The sequence below is a fragment of the Cupressus sempervirens genome, chromosome 11 (assembly GCF_028749045.1).
Source record: "Cupressus sempervirens isolate cs-2001-9-10 chromosome 11, ASM2874904v1, whole genome shotgun sequence".
Taxonomy (NCBI): Eukaryota; Viridiplantae; Streptophyta; class Pinopsida; order Cupressales; family Cupressaceae; genus Cupressus; species Cupressus sempervirens.
In genome coordinates, this window is record NC_143128.1 from 671,495,866 (window position 1) to 671,519,999 (window position 24,134).

Here is a 24,134-nt window from a genome sequence, read left to right on the forward strand (position 1 = left end):
CTTTGAGATTCCCTATCTGGTTCCATCTGCATATTGTGTACATGAATTTAAAGAGTACAAGATAATTGAATTTTTTATTCATAAATGCTGACCGATAGCCAACTCATCACCCAGCTCATTATGAACGGGATCAGAAACCCTAGCACGTTCGATAGTTTCATGTTTTGAGAATTAGAATAAGTGGATTGCAGTGGACAGCTATCCATTGTTTAAAGCAACTTAAGCTGAATAATACATTAATAGCTTTTGGATTTAATCATTACATAATGTTTTCATCAATGACTAACATAAGCTGATTAGGTGAGAAATTTCAAATTTTATACACATTCAATACTTATAAAATATTATGATTCAGTAAACTATAATCACAGTATTTGTGAATATAGAGTCACGAACCGGTTAAAGTGTTTGTATATCATAGACATTCATAACAATCAAACCATTCAATAATAAAAATAGTTCACTTTTTGACAGTCGCATATTTTTATATGTCATTTAATTCATGAATAAGATGGAAAATTAATATTGGCACTTTTAGTGCTTGAATATAGGAGTACATTTATCTGAATTAAAGAAGGTGATTGGGTGTGGCGCTACCATCGAAATTGAATTAGTTGTATGAATGGATATTGCTTTACAGATTCCACCTCTTTTCAAACTTTCAGGATATTTATACTCTTTCTTTCAGATTTTACAATGTTAAAATAAATGTCTTGGAAACCACAAGAGCTTTTTAGTGCTCAGGGATACTTGCTGATCGGAATGGGCATCATATACCTGCCAGCAGACATCAAAGATATTTGTGTCTGGATTAGAGATTCAATAATGGTGGGACCTCATCTATAATTGGGTTCAGGAAGAAAGCGGTAGGGCAGACTATGCTTCCTTATCTCTTATCTTCAATTTGGTCCAATATCAATAATCTTTTGGTTTTCCTTTTAACTTGTCAAGCATATTTCCCAGATGAACTAATTCTATGTTTAGATATTAGTTTCTTTAAAAAATTTAATACAGAGAAGATGAAGTAATTTATTTAGCGTGAATGATAGAGAATTGAAGATGATTTTTTTTCACTTTGAATTTTGATTATCAGATGGTGCAAGTTAATTCAATATCACTGAATTTACATGGGAACCGACTATTTTATGAAGTAAGTGTGTTTTTAATAGTTAAAGGCGGTTGCAGAATCATTACAAAGCAGTTAACTGGAGGATGTAAGGGGTCTTTCAAAGACTAATAAAATCCATAATAAAGACCAGTAACAAAACAGAGTCAGACAAAGAAAAAACTAGACCAAACCAGTTAAAGAGGATTAAAACTATCCCCAGAAAGAGAAAGACATGGAGATAGTTTACAAAGCATGAGTCTTTATTCCGATTGAAGAAAAGAAAACTTATTTGTATTTTCATATGGAGTAATTGTGTTTTGTAAGATCATTATTTTTAATTAGGGAAATCAATTATAGTTATAATAGATGACTTCAATGGTTTGTGTTTGATTCTTAATGTAACTTCTATTTTGGATCACATTCTAGGAGCTATGAGGAAAAATGGAAAAGCAGATTAAACAAATAGATTGCAAATTAAACTTGAAAAAAGATGTAGAAAGAAAACAAACAAAAAAACAATAAAAGTATATAAAAAAATATAAAAAATAAGCTATCTTAATAGCAAACTCTTAGCTTGTTGAAGCAAAATGTAATGTTTTTTTAATAGTAAGAATGTTTCAAGATCATTATGCTTAATGTAAATACAATATTTTTCAACCATAGTGCTAATGAGTTAACCCTTTTTCCAACATATGACATCCCACATGGGAAAATGATCTACAAATAACTTAAGTCATGGTTGGATAAAATCTTTACTAGAGGGAGACAAGTTTGTACATAAGATGTTTATAAGAGTACAAAAGAGGTCAAATCTTTTTAATAATTTGTTTAACCTATTAGATTGAAAATGTATTTATATTAGTGGAGAATCCAATCAAGAACAAATAGAACCAAAAAGTTTAATCCTTAAATGATTTACACTAAAAGATCTATAAATGCTCCTAGTCACCAAACCCTCTATTTGGAACTTCAGCTTGATGTTAATGTCTAGAATGCTATTCTATTTTCTTTCTATAGTAATATTTCTATTAGATTCATATTTTCCTCCTCCTCTTTATTTATAGTGTTATAATATTTGACATACATACCCATTTACATTTATTATACCTATTTTCCTATTACATAGTTTTATCCATGTTTTCTCCTTCTTATTGAACCATTTTTCTTTTATATTTCTATTGTTCATTCAATTTTAATTTTTGTTTAATTACATGGTTTAAACCCCACTCACATAATTTATTTTCTCTATATCACTCTTTAGATTCATTTATATATATATAATACTTTAGACCATTATTGGTTCATGCTAATATTAAAGTCATCTAAATTAACTACCTAGGTAGAGGGAGAATCACAAAAAGATCTTTTTTAGAGTTAACAATGCCAATATTATAATTATTCTCATTCTTGAAGTGGATTCATTACTCATATTATTTTTCCTCAATGTTGCCTATTTCCTTTTATACATCAAGTTTGTTTGCTCTATATTTTATCTCCAATAGGTGATTATGGAAGGTGGGATTAATTCCTTAGTATATGACCAAGTGTACTTGTATCATATTTCTCATCCTGTTACTGTAGTGATCTTGTCCCCTATGTTGAACTTAGCCTCTTCAATCTCTATAGATATTTAAAGCTCTCCTTTGATTGTGGCTTGGTAAATATGTTTCCAACTTGCCCTTTTATTAGAATGTATTCAAGTCCAGCCTCTTTCTCTTATATTTAATCTCACAAAATGATATTTTATTATTATATGTTTGGTCTTTTAATGCAACACTAGGATCTTTTATATATTTATAAAACTTGTGTTATTAAAATGTATAATAATTGGTTTTCTAGGATCTTTTATATATTTATAAAACTTGTGTTATTAAAATGTATAATAATTGGTTTTGTTACCTTCTCATTTATACCTTCAAGTATTTTCTTAATCTAGAGTACTTGTTGACATTTGATAGTGGCTTGGTAAATATGTTTGCAACTTGCACTTTTCATAGAATAAACTCAAGTCTGACATCTTTCTCTTCTATTTTATCTCTCACAAATGATATTTTATTACTATATGTTTTGTCTTTGAATGGATCACTAGATACTTTTATATATTTATAACACTTGAGTTATTACAATGTATCATAATTGGTTTTGTTAACTTCTCATGTATACCTTAAAGTATTTTCTTAATCTAGAGAACTTGTTTAGAATTGATAGTAGCAAGAAGATTTTATACCTCTATATCAGATTGTGAAATACAATTCTACATCTTGCTTCTCCATGAAGTTAGTCTTTCTCTAAGAAGGAAAGCTCCTCCTCTGGTACTTTTCTGGTTATCAACATTACCATCCAAATTAGCATCTATATACACATTCAAACACAAATTTTCTTATTTTTTGTACCCTAAACCATAGTCTTGTATTCCTATAAGATATATGAATATCCTCTTTACTTCTACCATATGAGACTCCTTAGGATTTGATGAAATCTTGAAACTATGCCAACTAAGTGTTTTATATCCACTCCATTATGAACATCATATTGCAACTTATCTATCATTGATTTATATAATATTTCATTTACCTCTTTTAAATCATCTTCTATGGAATATTTGCATCCTATGATCATATGTGTTCCAACTAATTTTGAGTCTTCCATTCCAAATGTTTTCAGTGTCTCCTTGATGTACGTTGATCAACTAATTGAGGAACCTTTCTTCATCTATTGTACTTGAAGTCCTATAAAGAAATTGATGTCTCCTATCATAGACATTTAAAATTATTTTATCATTTCATTGGAAAATGGTCTACTCATTTCTCTATTTCCACCAAAGATTATGCCATCACCAAATATTTGAAATATACATATCATCTCCTCATTTATAGCTTTTACATACACATTACTATTCTCATTAGTTCTTGTGAAACCTATTTGAATTTGATAGGCATTAAGTCTTTCATATCATTCCCTTAATGTTTGTTTCAATTCATATAATGTCTTATGAGATTTGTAAACCATGTTCGTATCTTTTTTAGAAATTCATCCCTCATGTTTTTCAATGTTTACCTCTTTTTGAAGTATTTCATTCAAAATGCATATTTCAAATCTATTTGATAGACTTTCAATGATATATATGCTACATAAGCCAATATTTTTATGACTATGTACAATATTTAGATACGTGTAAAATTCTTACCATAATAAAGACCTTCCAATTGAGCATATCTTTTGCAAAATAATATTTCTTTATTTCTTATTACCTCTCCTTTGTCATTCATCTTATTCCTAAATATCCATTTAGTGTTCGAATATTAGGAAAAGTAGGATGTTAGGTGGGGGGGGATGGGTGGGTGGGTGGTGGGGTGCTGAAGCAATACCCTAAAAAAAAATCAACTTAAAACCAAATTAGCATTCTCCTTGCTTCCTCTATCACTTGGCAATCATTATAGATTTATAAAAACTAAAGTAGTATAACTAATGAGATATTCATCAACCATAAACTCATAAACATAAAATATGACACATAACACATAACACATTGATTTAGTCATGCAGAAATCCTTGGTTAGATGGAAAGCTACAGTGGGGATGGTACCCACAAATCCATCATAGCTTATTCCTAAAAATACATTTAGTGTTGGAATATTAGGAAAGGTAGGATGCTGAGAAGGGGGTAGGAGTGTGAATTAGTGTCCTAAAAACCATTCAACTTAAAAAAAAATTAGTATTCTTCTTCCTTCATCTATCACTCAGTTAGCACTAAACATTTACCACATTACTTGGAAATGAAAGTAATAAAACTAATTAAAATTTTATCAACCATCAACTCCTAAAAATAAAACATAACACATAAAAAATTCATTTTTTCATGTAGAAACCCTTGGTTAGAGAAAAATATGATGTGTGGAAAATATGCACAAATTTAAATCACTACTACTGTAAGAGGGTTCCTTGTTAGGGCTACAATATCTTGTCACTTCTATTGACTTACTCTATTAAGAGTGTACAATTAGATTTTATAGGATCTATCTTTCTCAAGAATTTTACTACACTTTTCTAAGTGTGTACCAAGTTAAGAGAATTACATAAAAGACTAATAGGTCAACCTTTTTCAAGGATTTGAAACCACTATAATGATTAGAGAGTAGTGGAAAATAATCTTTGTAATAGAAACTCACTTTTCTTGATTCGATCCCTCTTCTGTTAACTGATATGTCACCTTCTAAGACTGATTTGTATTTCATCATATTTCTTCTCTAGTCTTTGATCTTTGATCTCTCTACTTTACTCTATCCTTTGATCTCCTTTCCCACTTTTATACTTATTTCACCAACAACAATATGTTAGCAACATTTGAAACTATTCTTGTTCAGGTCTTTTATAGTTTTCTTTTTCTTTGTGATCTATGACCTAATTAGGGTTTAGGAACTTTCAAGAATTCATCTTTAATTGAAATCAACAATCTAGAACACTTCATTATTTCATTCCTTTTCCATCCTTCATTTTCATTTGTGTTTCCTTCCTTATAATCATCAAATAATCAATTTACATTCTTGAAAAAATATTTGCAAATATTTATCCTAATCAATGTAAATGATTGTTCCACTTAGTATGATCATGTCTCATCAAACTTTGTGCCAATTCAAACATTTATGTAGCTTTTGTGCTACTTGGTAAATATTATGTTCATTATGTTGTCATCCAGTGTAACCTCTTCTTAGTTATAACTATGTAGCTTGGCAGTCTCCTTGCTTGGTATACTCTATGTGGCTCATTGAGATCTTCTAACATGATGATGTCTTTTTCTCGATGAGCATTTAATCATGGAATAAGTACTGACCTCATGTATAACTATAATAGTCATTCATTTCCTCCTTCTTTCTTAGTCAATATAGTCACTTGATTACTATGCTCTCTTTCACTTGGTAGCAATATAATTATATATAGGAGTAACATTCTCCCCCTTTGATATTAGTGGAAAAAACATGATGTACATAAATATATAGCTCCCACTAAACAAATACTTCCTTGGTAGAAATTATTTAAACCAGAATCATTTTCAAAATTATTAGGTCAAACTAGATTAAAGGATTTAAATATTGATATAATGGTTAGAAAGTAACAATAGGTTTTGATCTTACTAATACAACTCACTTTGAAAATATAGATCACAATTTGACTGACATGTTGATCCACTAACTGGCCTTTGTTTTCATCTCTATAACTAATTCACTTGGAAACCCTTCAAGCAATCACTCTTCACCTCTTAACAACTCTTATCAGCCTCCTATTCAAATTCACCAATCAATAGAATCAACAACTGCTCCAACCTCTCTAGGTTAGTCCTTGTACCTTCTTAAATTAGTAGTTTTGATGTTCTAGTGTTTAAACACAATTGTAGATCCTAGGGTTTGGTTAGATTCATCTAATCCTTCCTTCATTTCATCTCCTCTTTTCTCTTCTCCAAACTTCTCCTTTAATCCTTGCATATAAATGAACAAGCACAATTTCCCTTGATTTAAATGCTCTAAGTCAACCACCCTTATCTTCAACATACTTTACATATTCCAAGAAAGAAGCCATGTAGGCTAGAAATCATGATCTCCTCATAAACTATCAAATGTTGTCCATTAGAAAACACTATGTTCTCATGCTCGGTCATCACTAGATTACTCAATCATTTCTATATTTTCTATTCGGCACATATATCAACTCTAATTTGACACTAGGGTTAGTACACAAAGATGAGTCTCACTTCTGTAGAAGTCCATTTTGTAGAATTAAAATTCTTCAAAGTTGAGTACCTGTTATGGTTTGTGACCTTGATCCATTTTCAAAAATTGGGTTGCCAATTTTTTATTGAGGATCAGGCTCCCAAACCATAATAGGAAGACAATTTTTAAAATCGGGTGCCCAATTTTAAACAAATTAGATACTCAATTTTGAACAAATCAGGTGCCCGATTTGTAAAAACTTAAATCCCAATTTTTTGGGCTTTTTTGACATGTGTTGCTGATAGTGGCTTTTGAAAATAAGAGCCCAATTTTAGACATCATATCAACCCCATCCTCACTAATTTTTTCACTCTCCTAGGTATTTTAATTTGTTTTATATTATTTTATTCATTGTTTTTAGCTTTTAGCTTTAAAATTTGGTCAATTTTTTGTTGTTTTCATGACTAATAAATTTATATCTTTAATTCTAGATTTGCATTGTATTTAATTTAAGCATCGTCTTCTTTGAAAAATTTCATATATAAATCATAGTTTCAAGTGATACTGAAAACATAAACTATAGGTTCAACTTCAATTAAAAAATAAAAAATTTAAGTAGAAAAATAAATATTGGCATTAGGTAAAATGTAATAAAAATAATACAAAAATTAATAAATTAGGAAAATAAATTTAAAAAAAACTTCAACACACAAAACAAATGTAAATTTGAAAATTCTTAAATTGGAAAACCAAAAAATGTAAAAAGCTCCTCCATATTAGTTTAAACACTAATGACTTTAAGTTAAAGTAAATCCATACCCTAAACTTAACCTAATCTATTTAAACCTTAACTAAATAAAATAACATTCTGAAATAGTAAATGGTGATTGTAAATGTAAACAACTTGTGCTCACTCTAAATCCTGAACCATAGTTTTCAACAACCAACCATAATCCTATCCCTAATTACAAATGCTAAAATTGTATTTTAAATGTTAAAGCATAACCCTAATACTAAATGATATTTCATAATATATTAAATGAAAGCCCAACCCTTATCCTAAATGTTAAATTGTAATCTTAGTTCTAAATGGCAAAACTTTAATAAAAAATAAAAAATCCTAAATCTTAACCAACATATATTAATGTTCAATCTAGTAAAACCTAATTTTGTAAATGATAAGATCCTAACCATAAAAGTAAATTCCAAGCCCTAATTATAATCCTAATTAAATAATAATAATCTTAAATGTTAATCCATACTTTTAATTGTAACTTTAAATACTAACCATAATTATTGTTTAATATTCTAGGATTGATGTTTATCATTTAACATTTAGTATTAGGGTTTAACATTTAGTATCACGGATTGTATTCAATTTTAGATAAAATAATGCAATCATATGATTTAGGCATAGTGTTAGGATCATGATTTGAAAAATTGAGATTAGAGTTTAACATTTAGTATTGAAGGGTTAAGATATAACATTTAGGATTATAAGGGTTTTAAACATTTATGATTAAGGTTACAACTATGATTTGACATTTACAATTAGGTTTCATGTTTAGCATTTATAATTATAGTTCATTATTTAGGATTATTTTTACCTAATAAGATTCAGAGTTTAGTGTTTTAGATTTTGATTTAGTACTTAGGACTATTGGTTAGAAAATTGGGATTCAACATTTAGGATTGATATTTTTCATTTAAACCCTTACTAAAAACCAAATCCATATATCAAGTGTAACCGATACCCAAAATGTATATAAACCCTAACACTTTAGAATGAAAAGTCTAAGCACAATCATAACACTAACTATACTACTAAGTCAAATCATAAACTTAATTGTTATCCTAATCATAACCTAAACCCTAACCCTAACACTAGACATAAGTCTTTATCAGAACCAAGATTGAATTTGATACAATGGTTTAATACAATATTTTTATGGGGTTTAAAGTTGCTTGTAAGTGGGTTATTTATATTTCTAGGGTTAGATATTTTTGTTTTTATTTTGTTAATTTAGAGTTATCATTCAAAGTTTTTAGGTTATATTTGGGGTTTTAGATCTCCTTATAAAACTTATTTTTACCTTAATCCAAAAAAAATGTTGACTATTAATTATTCCTTGTCATTATCATCATCAAATGCCATAATACATATTGGAAGCTTTAAGGTTGACATGAACAGAAACACATAGCACTAACCAAAATATCATTTTAGACCTTCTTTCTATAGCCATAGGCATGCATTATCCAACACCTCAATGGTTAAAAGGTCACATCAATTTTTTTATATCAAAAGTCATAATATGTACTATTTAAATGGTGAATCTCTCATCCATTATGGATGATAAACTAACTTGATATTAGGTTTAAAACTAAATATATAAAATTTACAAGGTTGATAGAATCTTGATTGTAATCTGAATTGTGTAAATGTTGTAGAAGTTGAGAAATCCAACTTCACAGATCCTCAAGAACACCTACATGCAAATATCCTGCAATGAAGAGAAGCTAGAAAATGGAAAAAGTAGAGCTTAAAAGTTCTCAAGAATGTGAGAGCAAAAATGTATTCTAAGTTATGAAAACAAAATACAAAAGTTCAACCTTTTAAGGTGAATGAAACCCTAAAGGAAAGAAAACTAGGTTTGCGCAATATAATTAATATAAAATATTAATTATATGCACCTAAGAGAGCTAAAGTAAATAGAGTAATAAATGACTTACTCTAACAGCCCCCCTTAAGTGAAGCTTAGGAGGAAGCTAACCTAGCAAAGCTATGTAAACAAAAAAATGGGTCCCAACAATAAGGCCTGATCAAGTACCCAATACAAGGAAATCTCTGTAAATGGGAGACAAAGGAGAAAACCCCTCTCCAAAAAGAGATGAAAAAATAACAAAAAAAAAAGGCTCAAGAGACTCTCTCAAAATCATAAACAACCCCCCCATGAGAAAGAGATGAGACATCAAAGCCCCCCGAGAATGATGAAGCCCTCGTAGAAATGAACAAACCAATGGCACTCCAATGTGGAAGAAACAAGGGCACAGAACAAGGAAACCACTGAATGGCAGGAAGGCCAAACTAATGCTCAAAAGAGTAGACATGAGGATCCTAAAAAGGAATCCCCAATGCAGGTGTGCTGACACTATAATGAAAGAGGAGATGACCATCCTCTATAGAATCTACAACAAGTGTTCCTGAAGGCTCAATGAGTGGAGCTAGAGGGTCTGGTAGAGCTGAAGAAGAAAAGACTTCAAAGGAATGAGGTGTGGTGAACTCAGGAACAATACAAATGTTCACGTGTCCTGACTACACCACAGGATGCTCTCGCAAAAGAGAAGAAGTATGCTCCAATAATGGAGATGGTGGACCAAAGTGCAAGAAGGTTTAGAGACGGGTGGTATGATCAACTGTCCCTATAGCAATAAGGCCTCCTATTGCACTATCCTGAATGTAGACTGAATCTACAGTGAACCCAACTGACTTCCCTGATCCATTGTGTGTAATCTGATACATTGAGAGAAGGTTTATAGAGAGAGATGGAACATACAATACATCATTGAATGTGCCATCGTAAATGTGAACTAAACCTTTCCTGCAGACTGTTAGAGCAGTGTTATTCCCCATGAGAATATGAGGAAATGGAGAAGGCTCAATAGAGGAGAAGACCCCTTGAGAAGATGCCATATGGTGAGAAGCACCTAAATCCAATATCCAAGGGACCTGGGAAGGGGATGCAAGGGAAGCTCGTAATACATGACCCTATCCAAAATCTAGTGAAGATGTCAAAGAGGTGGATGAAGACTGAAAGGCAGACCCCTAAGAGGTAGAAGAGGATGGGGATGAAATAGAGCTCTTTTGAAGAAGAGCTTGCAAATATACAATCTATTTCTCATAGCCATCAAATCTCTTCTAAAAATAATGTGCCTCATCATGAGCTCCTTTTTGACAATAGGAACAGGAAGGAGTCTCGTTCTTCTTTTTCTCCTTCTTCTTAGAAGAAGAGGATGGACCAGTAGAGTGCTGAGAAGAGAAATCAGATATCTACTTCGGCTTCTGCTCCTGTGTATCCTTGGCAATAGTGCCTGTGATGGTGAACATGTAAGTGAATCCATCTGAGTGAGCTTGGACTACTCACAAGTTAACCTGTCACAAAAAAATCTCAAAAGAGGGCATCTGATGTTTGTTACCCAAGGCATCCATAGTGGAGTAGAAAGTAGAAGAAAAGATCTGATACTATCCTCGCAACTTTGAGAGTATCAAAAAAATACACTCATCATTTGTTTTGTTTCTACCACATCCCTGCAAAATTGTGCATAGAGATTTGAACTTCATCAAGAAGTCCTCAATGGTGGGAAAGCTGTCAGGTGTCAAAGAAGTCAATTCTGCATCAAGTTGAAGTGCTCGAAACTCATTCACTTGGCCAAACAAATTCTGAAATTTGAGCCAATAAGCTCATGGAGTACTCAAACCATGCAAGTGAAATAGTAGACTATTGAAGATGTTTAGTGTAATCAGTCCCATGGCTTCATCCATTTTATTTCTTTGCTGAAGAACCTCATAAGGGCACTACAAAGTAGGTTGGTTCGCATCTAGGCATGACCATAATCCTCTTGACATGAGAAGCCTAGTCATTTGTGTCTTCCAGGTGTGATAGTTGTGCGGCATGAGCCAGATCATAGAAGGATCCGACATTGAGAGAAAGAAAAGACAGAAGTAGAAGGGTCTGATTCTGAAGAAAATTATAGAATAGAAAATGCTCCCCCCTACAACAAATAAAATAATCCCCAAAAACCAAAGCAACAACTATGGAAAAATAAAAAAATAGAGAAAAGAACCTGGAATTCGGATGTAGAGAAGAGGAAAATAGAAGCAAAATCAAAATCACAATCAAAATCACACAAAACTAGCACCATTATCTCTGTCTCTATGTTAGCTTTTTGGTGCTTCTTTCAAATTGCAAAAATACGTCTCTATGCTCAAGTTATGAGCAAAACATTGACTGTAGGTTCAGAAAAAGAGCTCTCTGGAAAATTACAATGACAGGCTTCAAATTGATGCCCATTTGACCATCACAGGATGTCACTGAAAAAAAATCTAGTTGTCAAAAAAATGACATCAACAGTTAGTAAGTGACATCATCGTGCTGAAAAATGACATCATCAATTGCCGAAAAGGACTGCCATGAAGTGATGTCATAGTCTAATTTTTGACGTCAGCTGACAGAATTTTGACATCAGTCAATGATAGCTACTGCAGCGGCAACATGCTCCAGCAGAGGTAGAGCCTGGGTGGCCAACTAGTGGCGGCAGGGCGCGAGCGGTGCTGCTGGTGCTGTGCTGGGTGTGGGCAACGCTTCGGTGGTTGTGTGGTGGTGCCGAGGTGGCCCGTGGGTGAAGTGCCCAAAAAAACTATATTTTTAAAATTTTAAAATTATTATTTTTCGAAAAATGTGTCCGTACGGCCTCCCGGGGGGCTAAAAAATTTTGCCAGATTCTCGGAGGCCAAAAACAAGTTTTTTTAAAAATGTATTTTGATTGCAAACAACCTTCCAGATCCAATGGCGATGTCTATTTGAGCCCAAAGTGCCCCAAAATTTTTCCCTTCACCCTTTTGAAGAAAAAAACCACTAAAAAAGCTAGGGTTTCTGACTGCAAATCGTCGCTTCAAGAATCTTCAGATGAGGAAGCAACAGGTCCGCTCTGATACCATGTAGAAGTTGAGAAATCCAACTTCACAGATCCTCAAGAACACCTACATGCAAATATCCTACAATGAAGAGAAGCCAGAAAATGGAAAAAGCAGAGCTTAGAAGTTCTCAAGAATGTGAGAGAAAAAATGTATTCTAAATTATGAAAACAAAATACAAAAGTTCAATCTTTTAAGGTGAACAAAACCCTTAAAGGAAAGAAAACTAGGTTTGCACAATATAATTAATATAAAATATTAATTATATGCACCTAAGAGAGCTAAAGTAAATAGAGTAATAAATGACTTACTCTAACAGCCCCCCTTAAGTGAAGCTTAGGAGGAAGCTAACCTAGCAAAGCTATGTAAACAAAAAAATGGGTCCCAACAATAAGGCCTGATCAAGTACCCAATACAAGGAAATCTCTGTAAATGGGAGACAAAGGAGAAAACCCCTCTCCAAAAAGAGATGAAAAAATAACAAAAAAAAAAGGCTCAAGAGACTCTCTCAAAATCATAAACAACCCCCCCATGAGAAAGAGATGAGACATCAAAGCCCCCCGAGAATGATGAAGCCCTCGTAGAAATGAACAAACCAATGGCACTCCAATGTGGAAGAAACAAGGGCACAGAACAAGGAAACCACTGAATGGCAGGAAGGCCAAACTAATGCTCAAAAGAGTAGACATGAGGATCCTAAAAAGGAATCCCCAATGCAGGTGTGCTGACACTATAATGAAAGAGGAGATGACCATCCTCTATAGAATCTACAACAAGTGTTCCTGAAGGCTCAATGAGTGGAGCTAGAGGGTCTGGTAGAGCTGAAGAAGAAAAGACTTCAAAGGAATGAGGTGTGGTGAACTCAGGAACAATACAAATGTTCACGTGTCCTGACTACACCACAGGATGCTCTCGCAAAAGAGAAGAAGTATGCTCCAATAATGGAGATGGTGGACCAAAGTGCAAGAAGGTTTAGAGACGGGTGGTATGATCAACTGTCCCTATAGCAATAAGGCCTCCTATTGCACTATCCTGAATGTAGACTGAATCTACAGTGAACCCAACTGACTTCCCTGATCCATTGTGTGTAATCTGATACATTGAGAGAAGGTTTATAGAGAGAGATGGAACATACAATACATCATTGAATGTGCCATCGTAAATGTGAACTAAACCTTTCCTGCAGACTGTTAGAGCAGTGTTATTCCCCATGAGAATATGAGGAAATGGAGAAGGCTCAATAGAGGAGAAGACCCCTTGAGAAGATGCCATATGGTGAGAAGCACCTAAATCCAATATCCAAGGGACCTGGGAAGGGGATGCAAGGGAAGCTCGTAATACATGACCCTATCCAAAATCTAGTGAAGATGTCAAAGAGGTGGATGAAGACTGAAAGGCAGACCCCTAAGAGGTAGAAGAGGATGGGGATGAAATAGAGCTCTTTTGAAGAAGAGCTTGCAAATATACAATCTATTTCTCATAGCCATCAAATCTCTTCTAAAAATAATGTGCCTCATCATGAGCTCCTTTTTGACAATAGGAACAGGAAGGAGTCTCATTCTTCTTTTTCTCCTTCTTCTTAGAAGAAGAGGATGGACCAGTAGAGTGCTGAGAAGAGAAATCAGATATCTACTTCGGCTTCTGCTCCTGTGTATCCTTGGCAATAGTGCCTGTGATGGTGAACATGTAAGTGAATCCATCTGAGTGAGCTTGGACTACTCACAAGTTAACCTGTCACAAAAAAATCTCAAAAGAGGGCATCTGATGTTTGTTACCCAAGGCATCCATAGTGGAGTAGAAAGTAGAAGAAAAGATCTGATACTATCCTCGCAACTTTGAGAGTATCAAAAAAATACACTCATCATTTGTTTTGTTTCTACCACATCCCTGCAAAATTGTGCATAGAGATTTGAACTTCATCAAGAAGTCCTCAATGGTGGGAAAGCTGTCAGGTGTCAAAGAAGTCAATTCTGCATCAAGTTGAAGTGCTCGAAACTCATTCACTTGGCCAAACAAATTCTGAAATTTGAGCCAATAAGCTCATGGAGTACTCAAACCATGCAAGTGAAATAGTAGACTATTGAAGATGTTTAGTGTAATCAGTCCCATGGCTTCATCCATTTTATTTCTTTGCTGAAGAACCTCATAAGGGCACTACAAAGTAGGTTGGTTCGCATCTAGGCATGACCATAATCCTCTTGACATGAGAAGCCTAGTCATTTGTGTCTTCCAGGTGTGATAGTTGTGCGGCATGAGCCAGATCATAGAAGGATCCGACATTGAGAGAAAGAAAAGACAGAAGTAGAAGGGTCTGATTCTGAAGAAAATTATAGAATAGAAAATGCTCCCCCCTACAACAAATAAAATAATCCCCAAAAACCAAAGCAACAACTATGGAAAAATAAAAAAATAGAGAAAAGAACCTGGAATTCGGATGTAGAGAAGAGGAAAATAGAAGCAAAATCAAAATCACAATCAAAATCACACAAAACTAGCACCATTATCTCTGTCTCTATGTTAGCTTTTTGGTGCTTCTTTCAAATTGCAAAAATACGTCTCTATGCTCAAGTTATGAGCAAAACATTGACTGTAGGTTCAGAAAAAGAGCTCTCTGGAAAATTACAATGACAGGCTTCAAATTGATGCCCATTTGACCATCACAGGATGTCACTGAAAAAAAATCTAGTTGTCAAAAAAATGACATCAACAGTTAGTAAGTGACATCATCGTGCTGAAAAATGACATCATCAATTGCCGAAAAGGACTGCCATGAAGTGATGTCATAGTCTAATTTTTGACGTCAGCTGACAGAATTTTGACATCAGTCAATGATAGCTACTGCAGCGGCAACATGCTCCAGCAGAGGTAGAGCCTGGGTGGCCAACTAGTGGCGGCAGGGCGCGAGCGGTGCTGCTGGTGCTGTGCTGGGTGTGGGCAACGCTTCGGTGGTTGTGTGGTGGTGCCGAGGTGGCCCGTGGGTGAAGTGCCCAAAAAAACTATATTTTTAAAATTTTAAAATTATTATTTTTCGAAAAATGTGTCCGTACGGCCTCCCGGGGGGCTAAAAAATTTTGCCAGATTCTCGGAGGCCAAAAACAAGTTTTTTTAAAAATGTATTTTGATTGCAAACAACCTTCCAGATCCAATGGCGATGTCTATTTGAGCCCAAAGTGCCCCAAAATTTTTCCCTTCACCCTTTTGAAGAAAAAAACCACTAAAAAAGCTAGGGTTTCTGACTGCAAATCGTCGCTTCAAGAATCTTCAGATGAGGAAGCAACAGGTCCGCTCTGATACCATGTAGAAGTTGAGAAATCCAACTTCACAGATCCTCAAGAACACCTACATGCAAATATCCTACAATGAAGAGAAGCCAGAAAATGGAAAAAGCAGAGCTTAGAAGTTCTCAAGAATGTGAGAGAAAAAATGTATTCTAAATTATGAAAACAAAATACAAAAGTTCAATCTTTTAAGGTGAACAAAACCCTTAAAGGAAAGAAAACTAGGTTTGCGCAATATAATTAATATAAAATATTAATTATATGCACCTAAGAGAGCTAAAGAAACTAGAATAATAAATGACTTACTCTAACAAATGCAACTTTGACATGCTAATTATTAGTCTATATTTAAATATCAGGTAATTCATTTGATTTTATTTCAATACTTTATGAAATATTTATATAAACAAAAGAAAAATTTGTGCAAATAAAGTGAAAACATAATATAAACACATAAATATTAAAATGTAATATATAAACCTTAACACTTTAGAACCAAAGTCTAATCATAATCATAACATTGACTATACTGCTAACTTGAATCATAAGCTTAATTATTAAACCCTAATCATAACCTAAAACCTAACCCTAGTACTAAGCATTAGTACCAACCTAAATGGAAAAATATGTTTTCATTACATAATTGCAAACCCTGACCCTAATTATGACATGTATTTTAAGATGTTTAAATAGTTTTAAAGACATGTAATTATATTTATATATTTTAAACTTTTTGTAACTAAATAGTAATTTGGTGAGTTTTAATGTTGTGTACATATATGTAGATAATATAAATCATGGACGACATATTTGGTGAGGATCCACCCCCACGCCCACCTCCTCCACTTCCACCCCCACCTCCATGACCACCTAGTCCTCCCCCACCACCTACCCTAGAGGAGTTGTGAGAGAGCATTAGGCATAGCCTCTGTGACCTCATGCAAGACATAAAAACTCTTAGGCATAACATGCAAGGAATAGTATAGTTATAGATCACTTAGGCTATGACATAGATAACTTTAGAGCATGAAGGAAAACCATGTACACCATCTATTCTGATGGCCTATCTTATAGACAGGTCCATGAACTGAAAATTATTAAAGGAAATTTACGAAGATATTTTAAGAACCTCAAGATGGGTGAAGAGATAAGTGGCAAGAAGCCTCGTATATCTATTAGATGGTGCACATGCTTCCACACATTAGATTATTTTTGGGAGCAGTGGTAGATGGTATTTGACCATCCACCACACACTATTAATAAGGTGCCCATGTACTCTCTTAGGAAACTATAGGAAGAGTATAAATTGGGTTTGACACCCAATTGCTTTGATATAAAACTATTGCAAGGGGTTGGTGGAGGGATGCTTTAGGATAGGCCTAGGGAAAATCATAGTGATAATATGAGGAATCACCGACATCCTCAATCTCTTGTTCCTATGTCTACACTTGTTACTCGAATGGCTCTCCATCATTGATCAGTGTCATCTTCTCTTAGTTCATTGAGTTCCTTTTTAGGAAATTTAGTAGACCAATGGATGTAGGAAAGGGATATTCATCCCCTTGGACACATTTGTACCAGTTGTGGGGGTATATGCAGAGGCCCATGGTGGTGCTACTGATGATATTGATGTGTTGTCATTTTTTAACCTTCTTTGTGGGAAGGAAGATAATCAGAAGCAGTCGGTAAAAAATTAATTAAAATTTCTAAAGTAAAAAATTATTTACTTTCTACATATGAATATTTGTATTAACCATATTAATGTATGTTGACTTTAAATTAATAGAGGATGGAGGACACTGTTCCTCCCAAGAGATAGTATAGTCTTTTTTGAAACCTTTAGATGTTGGCATCCATCATATGATATGCAATTTGAATTATAGTTAAAATAATGTAAATTGGAGCTTGAATTTAATAACATGTGCTCATATATTCTTTTTGTCTAATTTTGTAGGGATTTTTATCAGTTACACAACTAGATACTTCTACAGGTCCTGACTCATCCACTAGCAAGGCACAGTTTCAAATACCTATGTTATGAACTTTGCAAGAATAATACATTTTACTATTTTTGTGTACATATTGTTATTAAATTATATTCAACTTTGATTAGTGTATAATAATGTATGTTTTTTTTAATGAATGGGGGATGGATCGTACTATTCCATATAGGCCTCACTATAGTATGTTTTTGAGTCCTTCATCTTTTGGCCATTTTAGACATGTTGATGCTTGTAGTAGTGAGGATCAGCCTTAAATACGTACTATACATACTTTTTCAAGATTTTTTTTATTGCATATGTATGATTACTAACTTATACCTACAACTCTAATTCATCATTGTGTTTTTTAATTGTAGGCCATTGGAATACATGATCATAATGGTACAAGCATATCTCTAGACTCATCTATGACACTGACTAGTAGTCAAGTATGATGTATATGCTTTTACTTCAAAAAATTGTAGTGCCAATTATGTACTTTTTAACTAATGTACTTTGTGAAATTCTTGTATATATAATTTTGACTCAAGGTTTATGTATCCATGATTTTAGGAGGATGTCACCATGAGTATTGGTGGGAGTGACTAAGCTACATGGAGGCAAAAACATCAACTTTTGAGGTCAATATTGTTATTTATACATAGCTCATTATGATCTTTTTGAAAATTTCAAAATTTATGTATTCTATTATAGAAGTTGGCCAATACCACATTTGGTAGCTATGTTAGGACGTCTCCTCCTATTATAGAGGGACACCTATCTCATAGGGTACAATTTTAAATAAGTACTAAATATTTTATTTCAATTGTAAACTAGTTTGAAACCCATTTTAGTTAGGCATATACATATTGTCTTCTCAAGATGCCACATACGATGTGATACATGATGCCCCACATGATGAGACACATCATGTTACACAAGATGATCCATTTGAGTTCTATTTGAATGGAGTAAAAAGGACTACAAATCAGATTGATTAGATCTTTGGGAACCTTTACATTGTGTTTTTATGAAACATTTTAGTATGATACACTCTGTATTAGGAAAAATATCTATATTTTATTTTTTTACTTCATAGATCATGAATATTATCATGTATTAGACTTTGTTATATATTTGTATGACTTGTTATCATGCCAGTGTATGGTATCTTCTTATGTTATCATGTTGTAAGTATGACCCATTTTTTTAAACTGTGACACGTTTTATTCATGTTATGACACATTTTTTTAGTATATGGTATGAACAATAATTTAAATAATTTTAAGTAAACATAGGAAAATTAAGTTAAACATTTTCGAATGTAAAATTAATGGAAAAATATGGGAGGTCATTATAAATTGACAAAGAATTTAATATCAAGTGCACATCAATAAATTTCAAATAGAAGTGAACTCCTATATTTTACACAACTGAACTCATATATTAAAAAAAAAGTGAAGTCATATATTTAAAACAAGTGAAGTCATATACATGTAACACAATATGAAGGACATAAATAGAAGTTAACTCATGCTTTTAAATGATTACAACATGTTTCGATTGAAATAAAAAATTTGTTGAACAAATTTCTTCAAATGAGGTACTACAATTTTTTTTTTTAAAACACAAATTGAAATGTTAGTAAAGGCATGAATTTATAAGACCTATCCATATTATGTAAATATGCTCAATGTACACTCACTATGTGTAATTGCACAAGATGTTGATGTTGGATCAAATTAAAACATTTAAATTTTTATAAGTCGTACTTGAGACCTGAATAAGAGGTTTATAATTTCTTTGATTTTCTATTGAGAATGCATACATACATTTAAATTATATAAGTAGATATATAAAGAGAGCACAATAAGGAAAAAACTTACATGTGTGTAATTTGTAGTCATCGTACTATACCATATGCATCCTCTCTCTTTTGCAATGCATCTATGATTGTGTTATGGTATTCCATTGAGATTGTCCATAATACCTTATTGGAGTGTTCCCCTTTGTGTCTTTTTAATTATATATTTTTTTTCACAACCAAATGAGAATAGAATTTTTTTTTGTCTGATTGGTAGTCTTCAAATGGTAATAAACCACTTTTTCTTGTTAGGTATAAACATAGCTAGGTGTTAGCTACAACAATAGAGACATTTGGATACTTGATGACATATCAATTTCTTTTAGGTTCCACACATATAGCTAGCCAATACTTAGTCTACTCATCGTTATCATCAAGTGCAATAACAACATAAACATGTCGTACAAGATAAGATAAAATACATAAAATTATATTAATGACCTATACATAAATAAATAATATATTAATGACATGTATATAAATAAATAATATAAATTGAAGCATGATCACAACCAAATTAATAAAAATATACGAGGTTGTATGAGGTCTGAAATATGATCATATAGTCTTCTAATGTAAATTTTATATTTGGTCCTTCATCTACTATATCATCATCAATATGTGTGTTAGTAGGTGCTAATAATTTTTGTTTCTAATCTTCAACCCATTCTATATTCTTTCATTCCTCCCATTCACCTACAAGATAAAAATGACAAAAATAAGCAAGCTCCCTAGTCCACATAGTCCAAGTGTTAGAATTTGAACTCCTAAATGAATGCCATTTAGCTGACTTGGTAATTGTATAATATTCTTATCTTGAAAGGATATTGTTCTCTTCAAATAGGAAGAAGAAACATCTAATTATAGAGTTTTGTCATGATCCTATGTAGAAATATTTGTTAGACCATTTGAGAATTTCATGTGCATTTTTGAATTTGGCTTTTTCCCTTAAATTTTAATTTCTCTTTGCAAAGGGCCCTCTTCACACATGCACCGACACCATCATGTTCTCCTTTACCATGTCCAACCTAAAAAAAAATCAACATATGTTGGAATTTATTTTGCCTATGTCCTAGTCAACCACTCAAACATTCTAGAATTCTTGAATTATCTTGTACAATTAGCTGATCATATTAGATGTTGTGTCATTTGAATTTGTCTCTCTCTTAAATTATCATAAAAGACCTTGAAGCAATATTAGGCAAACTCAGATGAATGAATTTTATAATCATTCATATAGAAATAATACTCTTTCAATATTTTTTGACCCTCTTCTATACTTTATGTGCGTGCCTATAAACTATATGAACAAAAATTTCTACTTGCACTGAATTGTAATATTGTGCTTGTACCTCATCTTAGGGTGCAAGTGTGTAGTTCTCTACAAAGACAATGACTAAAAGTATAGCACCAATTGGAAACTTATTCTTACATATGTGAAATTTTTCATTAAGTCATCTAGTATATTGATAGTGTTTAACATATTTTGGTATGATCACACTCTTACACTCATTTATAAATGCATGAAAAATAACTTTATCTGTAACTAGATCACACCTTCTTCCAATCTTCACATCCTTTAATATATATTAAATAGTTTTGAATCTTTTTACAATAACTAATTATTGTTCAAAAGTAGTCAAAGAATTTTCATGTAAACATTCATCTAATGAAGCAAGATTGCCACACATATCAAATGTACCAGAAAGACATGCATTGAAAAGAAAATATTGGTCATTAGGTGGCTTATAAAACAAACCTAATATGAAGGCCTTTATAGCTTGAGGTGGTATTTTCATACCACATTCCTACAAAATTTCTTTACTATGCATGATACTACATATAAATTGAAATAAATCATAATGGAAATTAAATTGAACATGATTTTTACAACATGTGTCTCTTTCCTTGTTAATCCCTACATACCACAATTTACACTTTTCAAAACATCTTTGACTAATGGTAATAGTTATCATCTTATCATCTAGGTTTTTTTGAATAATTCAATTTGAGTGACGTCCAAAAGGTGTTTAGGATGTGGATCATTTATTTTCAAGCCAACTATTAATTTAAGAACATCTCTTGAATTAGGTGATACTCTTGTATTATCATGCCAAAATGTTTCAACCAAACTTTTGACTTCACTAGTAAGTTTCATATCAAATCTTGAGATTCTACAACTACAGGCCCAAAAATTATTTTCTAGATCACATTCAAAGTTAATTCTTCTCTTTTTATCTATTTCTAGAGTTTTACAACTCACATTAAGATATCCACCCATGTTACTAATCAATCTTTTGTTAGAAGTTAATTTGTGAACTAAATCTATTTTAGTTGCTTCTCGTGCCACACTTTTATCTTTAGAGTGACTTTTCTTTGTAATAACATTAAAGGCACTATAACAGTGGATACAACTTCTTTTAAAGACTCATTTTAATTTTTGGGTTTTTCATACATTCCTAACCTTTTCATCATTTTTCAAATTTTAGACATTTTAATTAGTTGCAACATCAACTAACATTGAAACCCAAATTTCTTATTATAAAACACTTGTATATATAATCTGTTAGCATGTGTCCTAATCTGTCTCCATGAAACCAATCTATGAATATTTTCTAGCACATCATTATAAAAATAAAAATTATCTTCATGCACTTTAGTATCATTCAAACATGTTTCCTCAGTACTTGGTGTTTCCATGTCTACATTCATATAATTATTATTTTCAATTGACATTTCATTTTCAATGTTATTTGGAATTTGAACTTCGTATTTCTTTTATGACTTTCATTTCCATTGGAGTTTGTAGGGCATGATCATTTGACAATCTATTCTCATGAAGAAAACCCAAATCATATAAATTGTAACCTACTTCTACAAAATCTCTGATTTCTTCATTTGAAAAAATTCAAGGGTTTGGAGATATACCCATATTGAATATTTTATTCAAATTCACACCTAAATATCCTTGTATTGAGTTCTCTTCTTCAGCCTCTTCATCCATGATAGTATCCTCAATGTCCTTTTCTTCTAAAGCAATATTTGAAATTGAAAACCCAACATTGCTCAACTCTTTAATTCTTTGTCTTCTCTCTCATTGACATTGTATTTCCTTCTCTTTTTTTGTTATTGTAAGACCCCTCCTTTTTATTTAAATATTAATTTCTTTATTAAATAGTTTATAGGAGATTTGAATGGATACACCATGATTCAAGACTTACTACATTGTTTGACTATCTAAACATTGATTTGTACTAACAATGTTATGAGGTGTCTCACCTTATGATGATGATGTTTATTAATAGTATGTTGATGACTAGGTTATATGCATTTAGATAGTTCAATATGCTCTATTGATGATGTCTATGATGTCTTAGGTATACACATGCATTATGATGATTATTTTAGTATTTTATTTTAAACTGATGAATATGTTATGATGATTCAATGATGAGATTATGATGATAATCCATTTTCATAAATGGGAAAATTTTATTTAAACAAAAGTTATAATGCTTTGATAGATTTGATTATGCCAATTTGGTTTATATATATAAATGTGATTTTATCAAACTACTGATATTTGCATTGAGTGTGTAAGAAATTTAACAATGGAATTAATAAGAGAAACAATAGCCAACCCTGTGTGCAAACTGTAAGACCAAGGTTGAATTCAATTGAGTGATTCAAACCTCATTGTCAAGTGTTTAATTTGTATCATAATGTTAATGTATGTGTATCATTCTATATTTTTTGTCATGTTAAATATTATGTAAAAGTAAATCTTATGGTGTCAATTGATACTCATTATATTGATGAAGTGAGAATCTGAAGATACCTTTATTGGAGGTAATTTGAATCCTTGCAAATAAACAAATAGTAGAAACATAAGAACAAAGCAACAACAATGCGAGATCTGATACCAAATCACAAATATTTATTCATAAATTAACTCTTTACATGTAATATGCCTAGTTCTAGGGCCTTTAAGGTTAGGGAAAAATAAAACAACAATTACAAAATAGTTCTACAAGATCCCACAAGATCCAACTCACAATCCTAATCCTAGCTAGTCCAAATCCACACTCTAGTAGAAACTTCCAAGGAAATCTTAACTTGTGCTCACAAGCTCACCAAGAAATCTCCTAGCTTTCAAGCCAAAGCTACTAGCTCTTCAAAGTTCACATCTACTTCACCAAGATGGATCACCCCTTCCTTAAAGAATCTAAAGACCCCCTACTTATACCCAACTAAGTACAAGTTAGACCAACTTATTATTAATTAAATTAAATCCTTACATTAAATATATGTTCAGCCACAAGTGAGCTACACCAAAAATTAAATGCCAAAAGTTGGCTCATAGACAACTCGGTACCTACAAGAACCAACACTAGACCGAGTGTCAAAACAACCAATTTGAGCATTAGCCAAACCACAAGCATTTTGAGAAACCAACACATGTCATGCATATAGAGAGTATCAAGTACGCAACACATGTCAAGTAC

At 32.3% G+C, this 24,134-nt stretch overlaps 1 long non-coding RNA gene across 1 annotated transcript; it reads left to right on the top strand.

Moving 5' to 3' along the window:
- Positions 1–16,639: 16,639 nt before the first annotated feature.
- Positions 16,640–18,897, top strand: LOC149531519 (uncharacterized). The gene is made up of 3 exons (XR_016358850.1): positions 16,640–17,774; positions 18,143–18,214; positions 18,339–18,897. It is a non-coding gene; the product is annotated as an uncharacterized LOC149531519 (long non-coding RNA).
- Positions 18,898–24,134: the final 5,237 nt, after the last annotated feature.